Genomic DNA, 14059 nt, shown 5'->3' on the forward strand with positions numbered 1-14059 from the left:
GTATATTATTTGTATTGTACTTGGTCGGTAACATTTATAATTATATGAAACGGGATTACACGAGTCCAACTGCCAGCTAAAACATTGAATATTGGTGTTGTGTTTTCGTCGTCATGATTTGACTACCGTATAGACCAGGAGCCCAGGGAGCCAGCCTAGCTGACTAATGTACCAATTCTCTCCTATATAGTATCAATGCATGTATATCTGGTATCATCAGAATGTAAGTCTGTCGGGTTTCTGATGGTGGGTGTGGCTGTGAGGGTTTTGAATCCGGGCGTGAATTCTTGGACTAGATTAGCCCAACTGGCATGGTTTTGCTTCCCCGGTTGTCCGTGACAAGGAGAAGGATCGCCTGTCCAACCTCGTGGGTTTTCTCCAGGGCCCCCGGTTTCCACCCACTGCTACAGATCCCTACTCGCAAGCGAATTACTGAAATAAAGCAGAATCATATGTTAGACCCGAAATTACCTAGTTTGTGTCGAGTGGACGTTAAACCCCATTTCTCCCCCTTGTATTGGAGTTAAACACTAGTTTATTTTAAATATTTTGCATTTTTGCTTAGATCAAAACGTCGTGCTTGTGTATAATAAACCAGTGATTATTGTCCCATATAACTATGTTATTTCTGTTATATTGCCAATCTCTGATTGATTTAATGCCGTGCCGTTGGATAAAAACCCCAGTGAATAGTGTCCATATAACTGTGTTATTTCTGTCATGTTGCCAATCTCTGAATGATTAAATAAAGAAATTAAAGTAAGTTATTAAAGTATGTGTTCAAATAACGGTGCGCCTATCACCACCAAGTTTATATTTCTGTCAGTCCAATGAAATAGACTCCACGATACATCGAACCATGACTTAGCATAGTATGAAAGCGTATACGGGCCAATAGCACGATCAAAATGAAATGAAATGGAGTTTAACGTCTTCCCACTGTCTGCTCCGACTAGGCTAATAAAAACGGACATACGCAATACAGTTTGCTATGAGTGATATTTTGCCCGGACAACGGTGCTATGGCCTATTCTCGTGTCGAATATCAACTGTCAAGGGAACCATTAGGTGCACGCCAATGCGCACGTTTGCGTTATGATATTGCTATTCTGAAGTTTTGTCAACATTTTCCATTGATCGCCATGAGCTATGTCGACATATTACCGCAAAATGGAATATGTTGGCAATGCTTCTAAATAGCAATATCTTAACGCAAAATGAAATGAAATTGGGTTTAACGTCCCGCTGTTCTGCTCCGACTGGGATAATGAAAACGGGTATACGCCATACAGTGTCCTATGGGAAAATTTTACCCGGGTTTTCGTCCCATCCGAATGACTATACGTTGTCTCTACCCAGGCCCTCCGTCCAACATCACTGACAAGGGGGAACCGTGAAGGAAAATCCCGATGAACGGACACGGGACCGCAGGCTAGCGATCCAACGTCCTACTCACTGAACCATTGTGGCTCACCATACTTCAAGCAACTGTATAACTATATAATTCTTACCATATTATAAAAAATATAAGAATGATCACTACCACAAAACCAAATCCGATCCGCGTAAATAGCTGTCCGTAGTCAACTGTAAAATATATATTTGATTGATAACTCAAGAATATAGATAAAAGTATTGCTGTTGTCATTCGTTCAACATTTATTTGCCCAACCGGTTCTATATTACAAAATGTCAGACTTTTATCATTTTAAAATATCCATATGCATAGTTTTATTTATTTTTTATTTTTAAAACCCTATACAACAACAATTCAACAACTATACTACAGTAAAGTGAACAACTAAGTATACCACAAGAACACGCCGACAATTATACTTGAGAAAGGCAACAAGAAATTAGTTCAGTTTAGATTTGAAATCAAATTCCGTGACCACCGGTTCTCGAGATATCGGGGGAAAGGGGGCAGAAATGGCCGAAAATAAAACTAATTATACTCCAGCTAAGCGCGTCATCGGCGAATATATGGGACATATCTCTCCAGACAATATATGAAAGTTAACGCGTTTTCCTGCAATCCCTATCCGAGAATAAAGCAATAATGAAAGTACTTCAATATAGTCTCATTTGTGTGGCTTTGGTTCCGACGTCCCACTCTATACCTATAGACGGAGAGAAATAAAAAAACTACCGAGAACAAATTGCAAAAGAATTTCTTTCACTGGAATATGGTAAAGGGATGTCTAAAGGACTCCCAACTCAAAATTATCCGCTGAAACCCTGTAGCGTTTTTCATAATTAGCATAAATCCAAAATGGCCGCCAATTGGACTTTCTGGCCTCCATATCTTGGAAACGGCTCGTTTTAGAGCAATAAATGTATTATCATTAGATACAAAAATGATATCAACGAATCGGAAAATAAAATTATCACAACGCCAGCAGGTCATGGTGTGACGCCCTGACGCCACAATGACGTCATGACGTCAAAACACTGCTTTGATACTGAATAAGCGGGTTTGACGTGAGTTCTGATGTCTTAGAGAACTCAAAATAAGCGGGCTGTGACCTAGTTTGTTTTTGTGACACTGACTGACTGGACTGGAATCCAATCTGGTGATTGGCTTGGAATCCAGTCTGGGTTTCCCCATATATTTGAAACTTTCTTTTGCTAATTTTGTGAAAAGAGTCGTATTTCGCCATGGATACGTGCATAATTTGTGGCAATAACCTAAATAATGGTGGGGATGTTGTCAAGCTCACCACCAAGGGATGGAATGTAATCAATCAGGCTGCTCAGCTTCACCAGTTGGACATTTCGGTCACACCTAATGCTCATGTGCATGTACAGTGCAGGCCCCGAGTTCACAAAGCATTATCAGACTTAAGTTGAGAATTTACTCAAACTTGTTCACCTCATTTTAACTAATATAGCCCTTTATAAAACTTTTGTTGTTTTAATGTATCAGATACATCAATAAGAAACTGCTAAGTTTTGTGTTTCTGCATCAAAGATATTTCTCATAAACAGTGATTGAAAGTTGAGCAAATTCTCAACATAAGTCTGAGAATGCTTTGTGATCTCGGGGCCTGATAGAATTTCACTCGCCAGATTGGATTCCAGTCCAGTCAGTCAGTATTACAAAAACAAACTAGTTCTCAGCCCGCTTATTCTTAGTTCTCTAAGACGCCAGAACTCACATCAAACCCGCTTATTCGGTATCAAAGCAGTTAGTCCGGTCGTCAAACCTCAATATTTCGAGTGAATCTGGAAATTGTCTATAAAGTTTTTTTTTAGGATTGGTTTTAGTAGCCTATGGTGTCCTCTTTCAGAATCTGCCGGGTGAACTCCGGTCACCCTTGAGCGTTTTGCGAAATTCAAGATGGCGTCCAAGGCGACAACTGAGAGAGAGAATACAAGCTCTCACCACTTCCAAAGCTGTAGTAGCATGTAGCCGTGTCATATCGAGTAAGAGTATGGGCTGACAAGATTCCAATGATAAGCTGACATAAATACTATGGCCTGTGTAAGCACCGATTCTACTACTCCGACGAGTGAGAAAGAGAATACAATCAAGCTCTCACCACTTCCAAAGCTGTATTAGCATGCAACTGTGTCATATCGAGTAAGAGTATGGGCTGACAAGATTCCAATGATAATTGACATGTCAACAGTTGTTTCTTCTTTGATTGGTGATTCCAATGTCAACGGTTGTTTCTTCTTTGATTGGTGATTCCATTGTGGCGTGATTCTTGTCAGCTTGTTATGGACAGAGCTCTTGCAAATCGACGCCTGAAACACGCTGAAGGGTATAGGCATCCGAAACTGGAAAAATATCGTCATCATCCACACTTAAACCATGTTGTCTTGCTCCAACGAATGATGCATTCGTATGGAAAGTAAAACGATGTCACCACCATGCTATTGTGTGGCGTTCACTGGAAGATCGCAATCCACCGGAACTTTATCCAGAACTGTATTGCTGGGTTAAGGAGACTAAATTGAGAACATTACAATCGGTCAAATTGCTCCTGTGGCTCATTAAATGCGGATGCACGAGTGACGCCTCAAATAGTACGCTTGCTTGTAAATGCAATAGGGGTGGATTAGTATTTTGCACCTGTGCTGTCGCAGGTTGCAACCAGACACACGACTAAAGGATTAAACTGAATATTACCTAGTTTTATGGGGGTATTTTGCGGGTAGAATTTGTTTTTTTTAATGATTAAAACACATATTGTGCCCTTCTTTTTAGGACCGTCCCATGTGGCCCTGGACCTCCTGTTAGGCATATATGTAGTGTTATCATATCAATCATATGCTCCTATGTCCATAAAGTTTGGTTCGGTGAATTAATTATTGTCCAAACCGCCGCTATCGAGTTAAAGGGCCATATTGTCTGGCATTTTGCATTTTACTATCATCTAATCACCACACAAAATAATGAATGATTTCGATGTATTCCTTGGCCCCAAAACCATACGGTTAGACATCAAAATTATCATCCTAGACAAAATAGTATGGGTGTTATAGGTGATTATTTGAAATGACGGCCGTCTTGGACGCCATCTTGAATTTCTCAAAACGATCAAGGGAGACCCAGGTTCAACCGGCACATTCTTAAAGAGGACACCGTAGGCTACTAAAATCAATCATAAAAAAAATCTTTGTGAACAACTTCCAGGTTCAGCCATAGTTCTGCCGGAATAAGTGTTTTGACGTCAAAATAACGTCAGTGTGACGTCATTACGTCACAATGCCGTCATGACGTCACACCATGACCTGATGGCGTCTTGATAACCTTTTTTTCCGATTCGCTGGTATCACTTTTGTATCTAATGATACACATTTATATGCTCTAAAACGAGCCGTTTGCAAGATATGGAGGACAGAAAGTCCAATTGGCGGCCATCTTGGATTTATGCTAATTATAAAAAACGCTACAGGGTTTCAGCGGACAATTTTGAGTTGGGAGTCCTTTAGACATCCCTTTACCGTATTCTAGTGAAAGAAATTCTTTTGCAATTTGTTCTCGGTACTTGACAAACAGAAATTATATCTCTCCGTCTACTACCCGAATTCCAAATTTTGTGGAAGAGGACATAAATGACATTGTTGACAAACATACCAGAGCCACAGTCGACGGAGCTGGTGAACAGCTCGTGGGGCATGTAGGGCATATCTCTCCCAAAAAACTGATGACCGCAAACTTGTTTTCTTACAAATTCAGCTTGGGGACACAGCAACATGAATGTGGTCCTATATAGTTCATCTGAAACATATGTTTTTACCGTTGTATTCACAAGCCATTTGAAATGTCACTGACGAAATGAAATGGGGTCTAACGTCCTACTGTTCTGCTCCTAACCTGGGCTAATGAAGACGGGCATACGCCATATAGTGTGCTATGTGGGAAATTTTACCCGTGCAGCGGCGGTACGGTCTACACTCATATCGAATTCCAACTGCCAAGGGATCTTTTACGTGCACGCCAATATGTACACGGGACCTCGGTTTTTCGTCCCATCCGAACGACTAGACAGCTGTCCTTGTCAGGCCCTCCGTACTGCATCACTGACAAGGGGGGAACCACGCCGGAAAATCTGGATGAACTTTCTCGAACACCCGACCTCCAGACTAGCGAGTTCACTGACGAAACAAATGATGATGTCCGAAAAAGCAGAGTGCCTACACTAGATACTGTATATCACTCTGATCTTAACTTTTTTAGTATTGGAAGAACCGAAAACTATTGCACCATTATATACTTTTATCTTTCATTTTACCCATCCGACCGAAATTGTTTTTAATTTCATTTTGGAGGGTTGGGGGGATGCGGGCTAGATATACAGTCTAAGTATAGTCTGGGATAAATTTACAAACCGGGGCACTCTTCTGGTTGTTTACACGCACTGCTCTGTGTAGCTTTACCAATACAGTTACTTCCACCATGAGCTGGTGCAGGTTTATCACATTTCCTTCTCCTGGTAAAAATACCTTCACCACACGAAACAGAGCAAGCACTGTATTCAGACCAATTACTCCAACCACCATCCATCACTGTAAAAATACATTCAATAGCCAATTGTTAGACCGGTCACAGCATTTGATATTGTTAGACCTGTCACAGCATTTGATACTGTTAGACATGTCACAGCATTTGATACTGTTAGACATGTCACAGCATTTGTCACAGCATTTGATACTGTTAGAAATGTCACAGCATTTGATACTGTTAGACATGTCACAGCATTTGATACTGTTAGACATGTCACTGTATTTGATACTGTGAGACATGTCGCAGCATTTGATACTGTTAGACATGTCACAGTATTTGATACTGTTACCCACAAAATGCATTTACATGACATCCGTATTCAACAGTGCGAACACAGTATTTGACAGAGTTCTGTCCATACAGGCAACTCAAATTTGTGATGTGTTGTCCGAGATAAAGTATGATTTATTAAGATAGTACAGATATTAACGAGAGAGAGAGAGAGAGAGGTGGGGGGGGGGGGGGTAACGTCCACTCGACACAAACTAGGTAATTTCTGGAGCAACATATGGTTCAATTTTAATTCAAGAATCCGATTGAGCGTAGGTGTTTTTAGCAGTAGGAGGAAACCAGAGGACCGAGAGATAACCCATGAGGTTGAACAGGCGACTCAACTCTCTTCACGTACAACCGTGGAATCGAAACCACACCAGTTGACTCAATAACAGACCTTATGATACATCGCGCACACGCTAACCATTCTGTCACCAAGCCCTCTCAGCACATTTTATAACATAAGTTGTACAATAATTCATTGTTTATAAGCCCAACAGTCGCCCATTCATTCGAAATTATTCATTGTGGTCATTGTTTCATTTTCTGTACAAAAAATACATTTTAAGCAGAATGGAGAAGTGCAATGTACAAAATAAATATTGTACTGTATTTTGTGTTATTGAAAAGTGTATTATATATTTTAACACTGTGACATTGGTTTTGTGGAGCAATGGAAATTTTGTGTTATTGAAAAGTGTATTATATATTTTAACACTATGACATTGGTTTTGTGGAGCAATGGAAATTGCTAATTGTAAAACTAAAATACGTATGTTGTACTTCTGACATATGCAGTATTTTGACAACGATATCCTTCCATAACGATGTGCTTTGCTTGAAGGAAGCTCTTTACATCATTACACCATTATAACTTTCGCTTACCAATACACCAATCAGGTGCTTGAAAGAAGGTGTATCAAGATAAATACAATATAAACTCACCTGCTTTATTACAATCACATGACGCTGTCACTTTTTGTATTACAGGAGCTATAAAATACAACAAATGGTAAAAAGTTCAAATCCCCATTCTGTCTCATTTACCCATATATATGAGAGAGAGAGAGAGAGAGAGAGGGAGCAAGCGAGAAGAGAGAGAGAGAGGGGGGATGGAAGTGGAACTCGGTTCTCTTGCCAAATCCTCCGTCCTGACATTTCATTTTATTTTTCTCAATAGTTATTTGCAATATGCAATAGTTTTAAGTAAGCGGGCTGCTTTGATTTACAGTAAAATGGCAGAGTTATGGGAAACAGAGTTATCAGCCTTAGTAAAGTCGATTAGAACTATTTTATTATTTTAGTACTTCCGGTAGTAATTTTGATCCTGACACGAGAATATTGTTAATTGTAGTTAAAAATGATTGTTCTTTACTAAAACTCATGTCACCCATTGTAATTTCGGTTTATGGTAAAAGAGACAGGTCTTTTTCATCTGCAACATTTCATAATTTACAAAATAATTCCGGTAGGCCTATTGCATATTTGTGGCGACAAGCCAACATCGTGCGTAATTACCATTTCCAAACTGATCAGCAGGGAATATTCGCCATATAATCACTGAAAGGGATGACGTCGATGCAACATAGTCAGTTATACTCCCATTAGACAGGGGCGGCATCCTTACGGCGTTGCTACGGCGATGGAAAATGGTCTCAGAGCGCGTCAAGATCGCCATAAGCGTGGTAAAAGCGTGTTGGAAACGCCAGATATCGTGCTGTGGTCTCCATATTGCGCTGTTACGGCGATGGAAAGTGGTCTCAGAGCGCGTCAATATCGCCATAAGCGTAGCAAAAGCGTGATGGAAACGGCACATGTCTCCATGATCGCAAAAGATCGCCGAGTCACGGTGTTTGTTTTGAGCAAACAGTGTACACTCGATTGTCACTGCTACCGTTGTTACAAAGTCATGATAAACAATCTCCATTATCAAATCGTTTGAAAATCAGAGTCATCCCATGTTTTAGAGAATTGATTTTGGGATTGCCATGTGAATGATCCATATATCATTTGAGGCCAAAGAAAAATCTGCATTAGGCAGATTTAGCTCTTACATAATGCGTCATTAAGTATCCGCAATCTTTTGCAAAAGGATGGACGCCGTTTTATATCTCATCCTTGGGTGGACAATATGTTAGTTATCTATTAACTAAGTCTATAGAGTATATAAAATACATACCCATGTAGTACATTAATATTTCATCATCCTTATTGGAGGTCATGTTGTTAAACACTATCCTAGATCGGTAGTTGTTGCTGTTAATATTCTTGCTAAATCTAAATATACCATCATCTTTACAGGTGTCCCCAAGTTGTTCATCACGTGGTACAGTTACTCTGTTACACGATTCATTACTCAAGTACATATAACTAATCTGAACATACTCAGCATTAGTTATATTACAGGAACAGGATAAACCTTTAACTGGCGAATCTTTACCATTATAGGATAGCATTACCTCATTACCTGATATTCTACCAGTTGTCAGGATGTTATGGATAAGAGACTCTTTTAAAGATATAAATAAATCACTTAAAGGTAACTTTATTGAAGGCATAAATAGCACATACACCGGCCACAATTCTATGGAATATAATTGAACATAATATAATGACTCAAAGACAGATCTTCTGATAAAATGCTCTCTCGTTAATCATTCGCCACCCCACCCGCCTAATTCTATGGATTACATTTATTGTTTATTAATGACCAAGACGAGATAATCCTAATCGAAATAGTAATTAATTCCATAAAATTGTGCCATGTGTATTTCAGGTTCGGTTACTAAATGCCATTAGAATAAATTATAAAAATGGTCTACTTACCCTTTAAACACGCATATTCATATTCTATATAATTATAAGAAGTATTATGTTTGTTGGGAGAGGTGATGGAACATTTTTGTTGAAGAGAACAGGCTTTATAAACAGCCAAACTGTCTGGTTTACTCAATGCTCCGGTATATTGATCTCTAAACGTCTTCTTACAGCATGGACGAGGAGTATTACATTTAGCTTCATCTTGTAGAAGCGGGCAGGGGGTCATTGATGGAATTGAATAGTAGAACATATATCCTAATTTAATACGGGTCTTTTTAGGACATGTAAGAGTATGAATAGAACATGGTGAACCCTCTGGTTGATAGCAGTCATATGTATAATATCCATAGGTAGCTTCCATTACTAGAATAATACAATTAGAATATAAAACAAGTGATACCACCATCATTACCATATAGTATACAACACGTGATACCTCCACCATAACTATCATATACAACAAATGATACCACTGCCATTATTATAATAAAACAATGACCATATACAAATAGTGTAAAATCATTTACAACAATTTAATTCAAATTTATCTCTAATCCCATGTATAGGTCCGATGAGTCACGCACTAATTAAGTGGGTTAGAATAATACGAAGAAAAAGTAATCACTGAGTTATCTTAAAGATACATTATGGAAGATTAGATAAAGAGCTGGCAGTTATCTAATATAAAAGGAATATGCTGAAAACTTTAGTCAAATTTCTTTATTCTAAGCCGTGAAAGCTTAATTTTAACATGACTGTAGCCTCGATTATCATTGTTACCGCTGTCACGATAATTAACAAAGAGAGAGAGAGAGAGATGGGGTTTAACGTACACTCGACACAAACCAGTTCATTTCGGGACTAACTTATGGTTTAATTTTATTTCAATAATTCGCTTGCGCGTAGGGGTCTTTAGCAGTGGGAGGAAACCGGAAGACCCGGAGAAAACCCACGAGATTGGACAGGCGACCCAACTCCTTGTCACGTACAACAGGGGATTCGAAACTACGCCAGCTGACTCAATGACAGGCCGTATGATACAGTACACACGTGCTAACCATTCGGCCATCCAACCCCCCTACGATAATTAACAAAGTGAGCATTAAACCGCAGGTCGGATTCAAATCCAACGAAATCGGACACATTAGATGACATCGAGAGTTGATTATGGCCTTTTCATGTTAATAAATGTCTAATTAATTGTTAATACAACATTATTACGGTCGTACAATGGGCAGATATAGCTCGTGTGTAATGCATGTTTAATATTGGAATAGATGACTACAGTACGAGTTTATTATTATCTTTTAAGATAAAAATATTAAAATATTGAAATCAATACCTGAATGAATCACCGTTAACACAACAAGAAATGATTTCATTAACTTCAATATGTTGGCCATTATCTGAAAAGAAATACTTTGTTAGCATCTTTATATAATATATCACCTAATTATTACATGTTCATGGGGTTTGGATGGAAGATGGATTAGTAGTCTAGCGTGGTCTACAACGTCATGTGAAGATTAAGTAGGCTAGTATGATCTACAGTGTCAAATGTCGGTTTAGTAGGCTAGCGTGGTCCACGGTGTCATATGTCGATTTAGTAGACTAGCGTGGTTTACAGTGTCAAATATCGGTTTAGTAGCCTAGCGTGGTCCACGGTGTTTAGTAGCCATCGAAGTGAACGTCTACAGTTTGCCCAACAACACCAGAACTGGCGACACAGGCAATGGAGAACTGTTCTGTTCACAAATGAGAGTCGGTATTGCGTATCAACTACAGATGGAAGGACCAGAATATGACGTGGAAGTGGCCAGCGTTATTCTGACCAATGTATCATGGAACGAGACTCGTGGAGAGGTCCAAGCATAATGGTCCTGTGGTGTTCCAAAATCTTGGTCCAGGGAGACTCGGCGGCATCACAGCAGTGCGCTACATCGATCAAGCTCTCAGACCCCACCTCATGCCACATTTCGCACGTCATCAAAACAATGTTTATTAGCATGACAACGCTGTACAAAGTTTCCCGTGACTTTGTAGATCAGAACGGTGTCAACATTATGCCCTGGCCAGCCCTTAGTCCGGACTTCAACCCGATTGAACATCTTTGCGATGAAACTCAGAAGAGACTTAATAACGTCGTACCGAGGCAAAACACAGCCGATGGATTGCGCCAGACCTTTCTGAGAGTGTGGTGACAGGTACCAATGGCGTTCATCAATCGTCTGGTCCATTCCATGTACAGACGCTGCACTGCTATTATTGAAATTCGCGCCGGTTCTAGACTGATTTGATTAAAGCAACGCTCTGATTTTGAAATCGTGCTGACGTTTTCGGGGGTTTTATGTTTGCTGTTTAGTATAGATACGACTAATTATCATATATGGAATTGTCTTCTTATCACGTCATGGTATGATTACTGACCAGTGCATGTCTTTGAAGTCATGTAGAAATTGTACAGAGATCATATGTAGTTTGTAAATTACATATGGGATTAATTACATGTTTAATTAGATCATAGCCAATTCGTGCCTTAACATAAGTTTATACAGCGTTGAAAAGTCAGCTGAGGTCATAAAGTTCTAAACACCTAAATGATTGTTCAATTTGATGAAATTTATAGAGTACTTTGTCACATTAAGTCTGTTGAATTGTATTTTATCGTGTACAATTCAAAATATAATTATCGACTTAACGAGATGTTATGGTCAACTTAACGAGAAAGCGTGGCCGACTTAAAGAATTAATTTGATCGACTCTCTATGTGGCCAAGAAAATAAATCATGCCAGTGTTGTGTAATATCATATTTAGATCATTATCAATAAGATATATCACTCGAGGTTTCGTTAGAATCCCCTCTCCCTCCATACTGGTCAACCGATATTTGACATACCACAGATTTATCCTAATAAAGTACGGCTGAAATAATTAATATTTATTCTGACCAGTAGAAATATTAAAAGTTGTCGGGTACAGGATTATAAACTCAAGAAAACCCTGAGTTTCAATACAGGTTTATCTTAGTAATTCCAGCAACATTGAAACCATAGAATAATACTAACGCTGTTATAAACTATAATATTCAACACAGGCGTCGATTACAAGATTGACGGGCCTACTTGTATAGTCATACATTTCATTATTAGATATCATTTACTATATTATACTCTCTAATTAGCTGTATTACCTGGAATTGGTTTAAACACCAATTACTGTATCATACTCAACCGTCTCTAATTAGCTGTATTACCAGACCAGGAACTAGAGTTTAAACACCAATTAAAGAATAACTACATTATACTCAACCGTCTCTAATTAGCTGTATTATCAGGAGTTGGTTTAAACATCAATTACTACATTATACCTAACAGTCGCTAATTTATCCAGGAACTAGTTTAAACAACAATTACTATATAATACCCAACTGTCGCTAATTAGCTGTATTACCATAAAAAGTTTAAACATAAATTAAAGAATTAATTAATTATACTCAACCGTCTCCGTAAGCTTTATTAACAGGAACCAGTTTGTGTTGTTCTGACTGTGACATTATACAGAACCAATCAATGCCGCGTGTAGAATCATAATGTAGCCCCACATTAATAAACATACCTGGTGTTGATTGGTGAGGATTGTATGTCAGTAATTAGAGATTATTTATATCAACAATAGAGATATATGTCCTTCAATTTTACATTCGTTAACCCACAACCATGCCGATACGACGGTATTCTTATATATTGTCCTGGCAGTGTCCAAATATTGACAACAAAATGTACTTTTCAGTGTAGCCTTGCACACACTTAATATTCTTGAGATACAACTATAATATCACGGGTATTCAAACATTTGTGTCCAGGCATTGCATGTACCGTGATAGCGAGACATTACATGCACCGTGTTACCGAGACATTGCATTTACCGTATTAGCGAGACATTAAAGGACGTGTGGCTCTATGTTTTGGAGCCTTAAAAAAAACGAAAATGGGTCTGAGTCAATATAATATGAAGAGTGAATAAAGTGATTTGTAATGTAATTTCTAATCACGTATGTTCCATTCTTCCTGCATAGTCCATTCTATTATTTTTTAAAATCATGGTATCTTCTAATAAATTATGTTCGGTAATATTTGCGGATCGTTAATATTGTACGGCAATCAATTGCGCTTGCTTAATTCATTGTGCAATAATTATTTTGTTGGATGCGGAACTGCCATTTTATTTACTTCCACATTGGCTTCGTGTACTGATTCTGTCTTAAATAGTAGATGCCAGGATCCACGATTTTCACGTTAAGATAACAGTGTTTGTTTATTTCAATGGGTCAATTATTGAAATAATTGTGTTTTTAATTTCAAATGGGTTGGCACCTTTAAACCTATGTTTTACTGTTGGTATGCTTATATCTATAAATAATACGGGATATTATAACCTATGTTTTACTATTGTTAATGGGGTGTTGGGTGTTGGTATGATTATATGATTATGTACGAATTGCTCTGAAACTGATTCTTATTCCCTGGTTGTGTATGGTGTCGAGCTCTTTGAGGTAAGACTCGCGGGCAGACCCATACACAACACACCCATAATCGAGTTTTGATCGAATTAATGCTCGATATAATCGGAGCAAGACCTTACGGTCTGCTCCCCAGTCAGTATTTGATAAGACTCTCAATATGCCGAGGGCTTTCAGGCATTTCTTTTTAAATATGGGTGATAAATGATAATTGCTTATCAAATATCATCCCCAGAAATCTTGTTTTCATCCACAACTGGAAGGCAGTTGCCATCCAAGAAAAGTTCTGGGTCTGGATATAAACCTCGTTTCTGGCAGAAATGCATACAAACAGTCTTGGAATTCGAAAAACGAAATCCATTTTCGGTTGCCCATTGTTGAAGTGAATTCAAACAAAGCTGCAACTTACGTTCGATTATCCCCATGTCTG

Source organism: Patella vulgata, chromosome 1 (assembly GCF_932274485.2).
Source record: "Patella vulgata chromosome 1, xgPatVulg1.2, whole genome shotgun sequence".
In the NCBI taxonomy this organism is placed as follows: Eukaryota; Metazoa; Mollusca; class Gastropoda; family Patellidae; genus Patella; species Patella vulgata.